Genomic DNA, 12,350 nt, shown 5'->3' on the forward strand with positions numbered 1-12,350 from the left:
AGTAGGTAACTGGAGGAAGGAGGATGTTAGTTCAGGTGAGGTAGTAGTTGCTACTGTGTATCGGAAGCTTATGGGTTCATTGATGTATTTAGCGAACACATGACCAGATTTGTGCTTTGTCGTGAACCAGCTGTGTCAATCTATGGTTCAACCTACCAATCTGTTTTGGAAGGCAGCGAAGCATGTGCTGAGATACCTCAGAGGCACATCTCAAAATGGATTATGGTACAGACAGACAGAGGGAGCGAAGCTTCAGGGCTTCACAGATGCATATTAGGAAGGGAGTCCATCATATCAGAAGATCACATCAGGAGGAATTTTCAACCTTGGTTCAGCTATAGTTTCTTGGTACAGAAGGAAACAAAGGTCAGTTGCACTTAGCTCAGCAGAGGATGAATACATGGTTGCAAGCTAGGCAACATGTGAGGCCATTTGGATGCGGAAAATTCTAGTTAGGTTGTTTGATCAGAGGATGGATCCAGCTGTGATCTATTGCGATAATCAGAGTTGTATCAAACTCTCTGAGAATCCAGTATTTCATGACATGTCCAAGCACATCGATATCCGGTATCATCATCTTTGAGACTGTGTGGTGAAGAGGATCATGTTGTTGTAGTATGTTCTGACTGAGGAGTAGGATGCAGATATTTTGACTATGGTATTGTCAAAATGAAAATTTGAGTTCCACAGAGACAGGATCAGGGTGACAGATAATCCCTTTCTTGTTGAGAGGGAGCATTGAAAATAGCAACAAGAAATGCTAAAAATAGCATTGCTATAGATAGCATTTCTGGATACATTCCAATTTTAATTAGTCCCTAAATTAAAATTGTGAATTAAAATTCGAATTTGAGCTCAGCAGTTGTTTGTAAAATAATTAATTAGTTCATCTTGAGTTAATTAGTTAGAGAAAATCAAACATGAAGTCTATATGAAGACATGCAACATTTATCCCTTTGATTGAGGAAGTTATACCTTAATTAAGGAGATCAGGATGAGTTGTACTTCGAGTTTTAATTAGTTAGCTCAGTTAACTGAGTTAAGTCCAGTTAGATTAGTTCCAACAATTTGTGGAACTGATTGTGAGTTCAGTTAGTCAATGCATGCATGCATACAACTAGTGTACTTCATATAACTGAATATTCTCTCATAAATAACTCATGCATGTCAGTTCAGATAGAGACCTAGTTGAGATCAAAGGATGGGATAGTGTACTATAAGTTGCAGGAATATTCCCTTGAGGATATCTCTTGCATGTAGAAGGAATTCTTTCCTTGATGATTTCATAGTTATTTCTGATTTTGGTGAGCAGTGTGTGAGGTAATTACACACAAGTGGCAGCTTGAGGACCCATGAGAAACTGCGCAAGGAAATAGGAGGCTTGGAGGATTGAAGGAAGGCATATGTGTTGTCTATTTTGTCTATAAGCAGTAGCGAGGGATTGTACTAAGAGCTGGATAGCTTGTGAGCTAAAGCTTTGTGTCATCCCGAGATATTTCCACTTGTATGATAATAAAGATAGATGGGATTTTAGTTGAGGCTTTCCACAGAGTATTTTTCTATGTTCATGTGTGATTGTTTCTTCTTCATCTTCTATATGTGTTCTATTTGATCTTGCTCAAAATCGATTAAGCTTCCACAAGTTTGTTTGTAGAAGTAGATCAAGTATTTTGCTTTAGTATATTGCATTATCAGGTGATCTATAGTGAGAATTTCTACAATTAGTGTTAGCACAATATTTTAGAAATTATGATAATTAATTTTGATATATATCATCTTTTAACTTATTTTAATATATCATTCAACAATTACACTTCATAAATTCAATAAAAAACAAAAGTAGAAAATTGTAGATCACAATGCATAAAAGAGAGACAAGATTTACCCAAGGATAACCCACTACATGGAAAAACAAAACAACATTTTCAGTAGAGAAATTCTTTTTATTCAATAAGAGACACACCTAGACCTATGGTCAAACCTAGTCTTCTCCTCCAAGTCAAGTCACCCAAACTAATCCAACACTTCATTCTACCCATCTGATTCAAAAATTTCGACCCCCTAACGTGTCTAGTAGCCCAGAATTTCAGCCCCCACTAACTACCCAGTAACCCAAAAAACTTCGGCCCACCTATAGTAGTTTCTCCATAAAGGTCAATAAAAAAGAGAGAGACTAGACCACACATGCGACATGCTAGAGAGAGAGAGAGAGATATAATATTTTGTCCTTCTTTTTCATTCTTTGGGTCCTTCACTTCCTTTGCTGAGAAACTATCTTGAGCGAGAGATGTGAATCACCCAAATGAGGAGGTTGAGTTGCCTTTATATAGTAGTTTGTCCAGGGTGAATCGACATGTCTCTTAGCCAGGGACAATTTGACTTGGAGGGAAGCGAAATTATCACTTTTGGAGCCAAACATTTCATTTCAAAAATTCAAATTTACATCTTTCAAAAATCGCAATGGGAATTTGACTCAAAATAAATTTTCGTTGACTCGAGCATTTATAAATATTCTTTACAATGATAAATATAATTACATAAAGTGGCCAAAAGTACATGATGAAGATCAAACATAGTTAAAAATTCAACACTTTGTATGAACTAGGGAGGTATTCATAATCATTATTATAGATTTTCTCAAACTGAAAGAAAACATTATCCATTATTACCAGCATCATCATCTATTGTAATCATCTTCTAGTGGCCATATCTGGGGTGGTACCAAACCCATGGCAATGTCATCAGCATATTAGGAATCACTCTTCTAGAGTGATCACTCCTCGAATACAATGGACACCACTTAAGCTAAAGTGTTGAGACCCTTAATTAGCAAACACTCACTCGCCCTTCCTAGTGAGCACTCTGGGCCAAGACCTCACTTAACCCCTTCATAATTCGTGATCAAGTCTAGATGTTAAACCAAACCTCACTCAACCATACTTGGCATGTGATTAGGGTCCATGACCTCACTCCACCCTTTTGATGTGTGGTAAAGGTCCATATGCTAAAGAACCTCACTCCACCATGCTTGGTGTGTGACCAGGGTACAAGACCTCACTCCACCATTTCTGGTGTGTGATTAGGGTCCTCCTTGAAGAGACACTCACTCAACATTGCCTGTTGAGCCCTCTAGGTCTCTTGGACCCATTCTTTATTTAAGGAAAATTTCCATCGATGTTGTAGACAAATAAAAACTCCATCTCTATGAGAGGGGTGATATCCATGAGCCCTAGATTATCTATGAAGTAAATGAATTTGTCCATCGGTAATGAATTCATTAGAACATCAAATTTCTGCTCATTGGTGGAGATGTACTTTAGCCTTATTTCTCTCCTCTGTACCATGTCATGGATGTATTCGTACTTGATCTCAATATGCTTTGACCTGTAATAGAACACAAGATTTTATTAAATCATCACTCAACTTTTATTATCAGATTATATCATTGTTGGTTCCAACTCTTGGTCAAACAATCCTGTAAACAACTTTAGAAGCATATTTCTTCGGAACAAGCCTCACTGGATATGATGTACTCTGCTTCATTAGTGTTGAGTGTTATCGAACTCTACTTCCTAATAATCCATGATATCATAGTGGATACCAAACTAAATCATACTTCCGAGGTACTCTTCCTATCTTCAGTAATTTCTGCCCAATCAACATCTGTATATCCCTAAAGTTGTACATCCTTGTTTGCAACATACCTCAATCCATAGTTCACCGTACCACACAAATATTTTAAGATGTGATTTTCTACAATCAAATTCTTATGGCTCGGTTCTTCCTGGAACTAGCTCAAGGTGTTCACAACAAAGAAAATATATGGCCTGGTTTTAACAAAATACATCCCCATGCCAATTAAGCTCCTATTCATAGATGGATTTACCAATTTGGAGTATGAGCCCCTTAACTTCTTCAAGTAAGTCACCATGGGAGTCACCATGCATTTTCAATCCATCATCCCAAATCTATGAAGGATCTCTATTACATACTTCCCTTGACCGAGGAAAACTTCACCAGGTTTCTGCCATCTAATTCCAAGATCCTTCATCTCAAACTTAGAAACCAACTGCTTCTTGCACTCAATGATAAGAGGCTTGGTACCTGTCAGAAATAAGTCATCAACATATAATAGTAAGATCATTGATACATTCTTCACAACATTGAAGTAAAGGTTTGGATCAACTTCACTTTTGGTAAATCCTAGTCTCATCAAATAATTGTCAATACGAGCATACCAAGCTCTTGGAGCTTGCTTGAGTCCATACGAGGCCTTCTTCAATATACAAACTTGAGACTCCTTTACATGTAACTCAAATCCTTGAGGTTTCTCTATGTTCACCTATTCCTTAATTAATCCATTTCAGAAATCATTCTTTACATCCATCTGGTGTAGTTCCCATCCCACGTAAGAAACAAAGGAAATGATGGATTTAATGGAGCTGTATCTAGCAAATGGAGCAAATGTATCACCATAGTCTTCTCCCTTTTTCTTTGAGAATCCTCTAACCATGAATTGTGGGTTGAATTTTTCAATACTACCATATACAACATGATTTATCTTTTAGATCCATTTGGAAGTCATCACTAACTTCCCTTCAGGACTTGGCACAATTTCCCAAACATAATTCTTCATGATTTATTGGTACTCCTCATTCATTTCTTCCTGCCACACCCATTGTTTGGCTACTTCTTCATATGTGAAGGTTCTTCATAAATTAGTTTCATCATTAGAACTACATAGATGGAGAACATATCAAGTTTCTTCACATATTTAGATGTTCCATCCAGAGTTGCATGTCCTTCCGCCTCTTCTAATGTGGAACCAAGCCATCCTGGTCTCTTCATGACCTCTAGAAATATAAATAGTTTTGTTGGATCTTGAGGCCCTTCTAGCCTATTGGTACATTCTGTAGAACTTGAATGATCCTCTCTTGAGGCCTCCTGCATTACTTTATCCAAGTAATCTATGGATACTTCCTTAGATCTCCAATATTACACTTTCTCATCGAAGGTGACATCTTGGTTGACATCAATTTGTCGTTGTTTTGGAATGTAAATTTTGTATGATTTTGAGGATTCGCTATATCCAACAAATATTCCTTTCTTTCTTGAAGGCTCAAGATTATTCCTCTTATCCTTGGGAACATGAATATATACAAGACAACCAAATATTCTCATGTGCCCAACCTATGACTTCCTTTTGGAGAAGGCTTCTTCAAGAGTCATATCTTCCAGAGCTCTATGATGTCTTCGATTTTGAATGTACACAATTGTTTGTGACACTTCACTCCATAAGAACAATGGAAAGTCCAAATCATGCATCTTGGTCTTGAAAAAATCTTCAATGGACCTATTCATCCCTTTTTCTACACCATTTGTTATGGATTATAAGGGACAATTAACTCCCTCTTAATCCCAGCTTGTTCATGAAAGCAACAAGCTCTTTCGAGGTATATTATACTCCATTGTTAGATCTCAATATCTTTATCCTTTTACCTGTCAAGTTTTCCAATTCAGCTTTGAATTATTAGAACTTGTCTAATACCTCAACCTTTGAGTTCAATAGATATATCCATGTCTTACAGGATAATTCATCAATGAATGTCACATAGTACAACAAACCACCAATAGATTTAATAAGCATAAAACCACATACATCATAGTGAATTGGGTCCAAAGCCTCCTTAGATCTGTTGACACTTCTTGGAAATGATTTCTTGATGTTCTTCCCAAGAGAAGAACCTTTGCATACACCATTGTTTCTTATTTTTAGTTCAAGAACCCCCAACACTGTCTCACTTAATTAAGGCAATGCTCTAAAATGAATATGTCCATACCTTCGTTGCCATAACTCACTTGGATCTATTTCAACATGTATTAGTGCTTGATCTAGTTGACTCACAAGTATATATAGTCTTTTATCATGAATCCCAATGACCCTAGCATCATCTATACTAGAGACCTTTGACCAAACAGGCACTTTACTATTCACAAAAGAAACCATATCTCCTTTATCTTCTAAACAAGAAACATAGATATGATTCTTTTTCCAACCTGGTACATAAAGAACATTGTTGAGATGAACGTTGTTAACATATTCCAGTTCTATGGATGTATTTCCAACTCCTTTGACTGCATAATTTTTGTTGTCTCCAAATTCAACCCTTTAAGGAAACTTATTTTTTGTCATGCTTGAAATATTCCTATGTTCTTTGGTCATGTTCCTCGATGCTACATTATCTATCAGCCACATGTCATCATCATCCGCAAAGGAACCTGTCAAAGAAGAATAGTGGAAGTAATATTGTCACCTTTGGTCCTCTTTGGTTTTTTATATTCTTCAACTTCTGTCGTAGAAGCATGTTGTTTCCCTTTTCTTTTCTTGTTAGCCATGTTAGGACAATATCTCTTGAAATTTCCATATTCCCAACAACCATAGCATTGTATCTTTGATAAGTATTTATTATTCTGAGCGGAATACGATCCCTTTCTTGACTTCTTATGTTGAGGTCCAAACTTCTTCTTTCCCATGTTCTTAAAGTAAGTTGCAAGGGCTCGAACTTATTCATCTTGACAATCTCTAGTCATCAATATCACTTCTTCTTGATCACATGATGGGTGTGTTTTATATTCTTTCCACGACTAGCCCCATGTGCAGGGGGGTCACAGGGGGGGTGATAACCTCCCTGTTCATTGCATTGGGCACAACAGGGGGGTCACGTGGGGGGCGACAACTCCCCCTTTTAAGAGGTTTAAGGGGGGCAGTAGCCCTCCTCCACGGGTCCAAGGCAGCATCCCGAGGAATTTTTTTTTGAAACCTATATTAGGTGGGAAAACCTACCTATGGTTTTGTGCATGGTTTTCACACATGGTTTTGGGAATGTTGGTTTTCTGTCCATGGCATTTTTGTAGATCCGGTCAAGGGAACAACAATTACGTTCTAATCCATGGTTAATGGATTGGGGTTTATCGATGCTTTGACATATATATATATATATATATATATATATATATATATATATATATATATATATATATATATATATATGTATTGTAACATTGAAAGGAAAATAATGAAAAAATCAATCTAGTAGTCCCGGTTTTGGGATCCAGGGAAAAATCTTTGTGTATATCTATCTTATGCTCTCGCCATTGTTTATTTTCTATTTTTTAGAATTCGTATGCAGGTAATTTCTGTACGGGGTTGAAACCTACTGGGTATTCCTACAATTCCCTTGCAAGAGAACTTTTTGTTTGATATGGATGACAAGATGAATCCATCTCTGTGAGAGTCCTTAGACCCATAATACTTCCAAAACACACACACACACACACACACACATTAATACTAAGAATGGGGGGAACAATAAACTAATTTGTGATTTAATGCAAAACGTACTCTTGAAATTCAAGATTTCAAAAAATTGTTATTATTAATAACATTGTTTTAACCAAAATCACTTGATAATGTTAAAAATTTATTATTATTTTTTAATTAAAATGAAGTATTTAATTAATCAATATCCTTGACTAATAAATATAATGAATTTAAATTTAAAAAAATTCAAAATTATCTTTTGAGCCGAGAGCTCATTCTACATTTCGGTATGAGGGTGATGTGTAAGTATGTCCATCCTCAAAGTGGAGTTGAAATATTTTCTAAATAGAAAAGCAATGTCCACTGAAATATAAATAAATAAATATGCTAGGCATATAATAAAAATATCCAATGTGGGTGATCAATAAAATATTTTTAAGTATATTTATAATATAATTAAAAATATATTAATAACAAAAAAATCATTTTAACGTGTGGATAATATCTGGGCACATGTTATGTAAACTATATTAACATCAAATATGTATATATTTATGTCGTAAGGTGTTACTCTTTGAGAACAACTCCCCCAGCCGCCAATGTGTATCGGTCTACACCATTGGATGAAATGTCAGACAATTGAAGATTTTTAGTCCATAGGATTAATAGTTAATAGAAACTAATAGTTAGAGAGTGTAATGCACTACTACACAATATAATATATGGGTATATAAAACATTTATTTTAGGCAAAATACCATTGTTCCTTCTAAGTTGTTAATGGTTTTTCTACACCTAACCAAGGTTTTTATGCTACGTTAGGGTAATACCATTGTTCTTTCCTATGGTGGTGCCCCAATCTCATAGGCAAGTGATGCCATCATTTGTTCAAATTCTTCTTTGTTTAAAAAGAGGCATTGAGTGTTTTTCTAGTGTATTCTTAAATATTTTCCTATAATTTTCCGTTAACTACCACTTCCTTAAATCTTCTTGTAGGTTGGTTAAGGAGCGTTGGATTAACCCCAAGAATCTAAAGTGCTTTCATGTCAGCTTACATTTACCTAGTTTACCTCATTTGATGGGTATCTTCTGTAAGTTTTGAATTATTAATAATAAACCCTACTTTCTTTCCTTCTTCAAGTTAGGGTTTTTCTGCACCAAACTACAATTTTACCATTGTTCCTTCTTGGCTTCCAAGGTTTTTCTGCATTGGTCCAGGGTTTTTATGCACCGTAATATGGTTTCACAGTTTCGCTTTTGTAGTAAGGTGATTATAGTTTTCTCAAAGTGTATCCACTCCATTCTTTCCTGCAGTAGAGCCCTAGCTTATCTGTTAAATAACTTCACCACAAATTGCATGGTTGTGTTGTATTCAAAATTTCTTGGACTGATGTTCGTGGGATTAACTACATTAATGAACTTCAGGTTTGGAATTTTTGAATTTTTTTATGCCTTTGAGAATTGTGTTTTTAAATACAACACAAATTATTCTGATTTCTTAGTGTTTGCTGATTGACAGACAGATGCTTTTGTTGAAATTGAAGTTAAGTCCATGTCAAAGAAGGAATTTGACAATACAGAACAAGCCTTAGATTGCATTAAATCACAATGCTTGGGTACAAGATCTAGAATTTCAGCATTATCTAAAGCTTCATTGAGTAGATCGTCAAATGATAAATCAACCAAATCTCAAGAATCCCCTTCTCTAGGTTCATTCCAGGCTTCGCCCCATAGGAGTATATTTCAATTTGGAGAGGATGATGAAGATGGAAAATTCTATGATATTATGGATAACCAAGAGAACTTGGCTAATCTAGATCAAGATATTGATGGTGAAATGGTGTAGAGTTTGGACTTAATACCTTATAAGGATAGTCCAAGAACAACTGGCCTAAGATCTAGTGGCATCACTAAAGATACTCCGCCACGTGATTACTCCATAAAACTCAAAGAGAGTTGCTCTAATTCAGAGTTTAATGCCTTTGAATCTCATGTTGATGCAATACTACTGGGAAGGTGTCACAATGCTCTTGATGGAATGGAGTCAATCTTTGGAGATAAAGGACCTTCTCAAGTTTATAGTATGGGATTTGAAGCTCAAAGAGAAAGAAGACCAATATCTGAGGATGTTTTATTGGGCCTCATAAATTCGCCACCTTCTAACAACATGGCATAAGGGTATCCTAAGAGTGTGTGTCTAAGGGCTGTCCCTGGAAATGACGAGATCTATGTTGGCACAACTGTGCAGTCAACTTATGCGAGTGTTGAATACAAGGATGTACTAATAATTTTTAAGTTTAATGATGCTTGGATTCCATTTGAACTGAAAAAGGTGATCACATCTGACCTGCGGTCATTAAGATTATTGGAGTCTCAGTTTTTGTCATGGGTTATATTTTTTCAATCCTATCCAATATTCTTCCAGATCTATTGTCTATGGATGTGTCCACTAGCAAGAACTATCTACGTCTTAATTTCTATCACTACTGTTCTGATTGGATTCTATGACTTGTATAAAAATATGCATGTTCTCAAAGCTACATCAACATAGATTTTTGGTCTTCTGTTTGATTGGATAGAAGCCTGGGAGATGATTTCCCACCTTAAATATTTAGGCACGATGCTTTTTCTACATGATTTTGAAAAGGAATTCGAGTGGTCATTGACTATCATTTGCGTTGCTAAAAAATTGGAATATTTACTGGCAATACCCATGGTTGAGCCACTTGTGGAACGTGGAGAGTATATTTTAACACTCTCAGATCTTTGTCTTGACAATGATAAGGATTGTGTGAATATGATTTGGATTGTCACATATTCAACATTTAGTTGTGTTGTATATTTACTTCAGATAGTAATCTGGCCATTCCTGATTCTATTCTCCCTTTTATGGAGTCTCGATATGTTTATACTCTCTATAACTGGATATTATAGTTTATTTTAGTGGAAATATTCTTTTGACTTTTCTATAAGTGAATATTCGTAATATCTACATCTATTAATTTCCATTGGTATTTTTGTCATTTACATTTTAGGAACAAATTTTGGGTTAATTATTGATGAACTTTTGTATATATCATTTTATAGTAACAACTATTGTATACCCTATACATTCTTCCTTCTGAAAGTTTCTTATCACTCCCATACGGTTAGTCCTCAAGTTGTTGAATTTTATACCTCTGATCTCATCTGAGATTTTTGATTTTGGAAAAAGGACATACCAATCTGTGAGTGGGAATTTCCAACTGATATCTCTTACTGGGACCACAACCAATACAAATACAGTTCCACTATGGTCTATACTTTGGAATGATATTTTCTCTCATGTTCAGTCTCTTTTCTTACTCCCTAGTGGTTCATTACTCTTCTAGCTTTAGAGATACAAATCAATGAACCTTATTGCAAGATTTTTATTTGTATGTCTATTGAAACTGACGTGAGGGTTGTAATTTTTCTGGAACAAAATTACAGGTGTTTCGTGTTGTGCGAAGCATTGTGAATGGTTTTGTTTCCTTTTTTACAACATCCAATAGACACCATCTAAGGTATATGATCATTTTCTTCTCAAAGATAATTTTTATCTATTATGCAAGATGATATTACATGGGTTTAGTTGTACTCATAGTATATTTAGTCTTAAAGGAATTAGGGATGCGTTAGTAACAATAACAAAGAAATGATTAAAAAATGACGAGGATAAGGATGTTATTTATAGAGGACACATGATATTTTTGTCATTCTATGAATCCAAAAGGTAGCATAATAGTAAGCCACGCCTTAGTGCACCGTTAATCAACTATTAGATCTATGGATCAAGATTGCATGAATGAAAACTTTGATACCATTTTGGAAATCCTATTCTCTAGTGTTTAGGCACTTAAGGTTGTATTGATACACAAACACATCAAAATTTTCATGGCTCAGAAATAAAGAATACAAGTATTGGAACTGGTGATCATAGCCAAACTCAATTCTAATACCACTGGAAAATATAGTCTACGAAGTAATCACATGTTCATCGTTGTGTAATAAATTTTGCCAAAGTTACTACTTAATAACTTATGTGATTGTTCTATAATTAAACCTAGGATGCCTGAAACGTTTATCGCCTCTTCAATGTTGCAATCCATTGAATTGGGCTCACCATCATGCTAGCTGTCCCTTTCCACATGCTGGACTAGCATTAGACACACGTCCTGTGCAAGACACTGCCAATGTGAGTCTAACTCATAGAAGGAAGAGTGCCATTGCGTTGGATTCATGGGATGGTAGAAACATGCTCATTTGAGAAATAAAGGGGTATTTTACCCCACTTTACCAACAAAGTTTCACAAAAACCCTAGCAGGAAGGATAATAGAGAATGGTGAGCAAGATTGCTTGCATTTGGTGCAACTACATACTGCCATTATTTTGCTGCATTCTATTATTTCTTGAACAACAACATTCTTTTACAATCATCTTACCGAAATCACTAGTCAATGACTTATGGTGTATGCTTGAGACTTGTATGTTTAATCATTTATTAATTTCTATTTGGAAGTTTAAAAATGGACATATTTACTTCTGCATAGGTATATTTCATTTTTTGTAATTCATACATACACACACATCTTTGTCATGTTTCGAGGTTATATTTGTCTTGTTTCAGGGTTTTGTGTTACATATTGGATACTTGAATCCATGTATCATTGTTTCAAGTAACTTAGATAAAAAATAGTCACAATATAACATATGTTCTTGGGATTTGCATCGAGACAAAAAAATCTAAAAAAAAATCCACCATTGTCCAAACTGCGCAAGTGTTGCAATTGTCAACCACTGTCAAACCCGACTCCAAGACTACACATATAATCCATGAACAAATGTCTTATTCAAAAGTGGGAAGCCATATCTCCCAGAGTTACTTTTTAACATCTCCTGTAACTACAGTCTTTTTAAAACATAGTCACATTGAAACAGATACCTATGCCTATATAGACATCCTCCTACACAATGATCTCAAAGAAAAATCAGCAAACACGATAGTGTC

The 12,350-nt window shown here is 35.4% G+C and overlaps 1 pseudogene; it reads left to right on the forward strand.

Annotated features, from left to right (window-relative positions):
- The first annotated feature begins 8,676 nt into the window (after positions 1 to 8,676).
- LOC149192805 (uncharacterized) lies at positions 8,677 to 11,475 on the forward strand (annotated as a pseudogene).
- Positions 11,476 to 12,350: the final 875 nt, after the last annotated feature.

This window comes from Pinus tabuliformis, chromosome 2_2 (assembly GCF_031772625.1).
Source record: "Pinus tabuliformis cultivar Carrire ecotype Pingquan chromosome 2_2, CPIR1, whole genome shotgun sequence".
Taxonomy (NCBI): Eukaryota; Viridiplantae; Streptophyta; class Pinopsida; order Pinales; family Pinaceae; genus Pinus; species Pinus tabuliformis.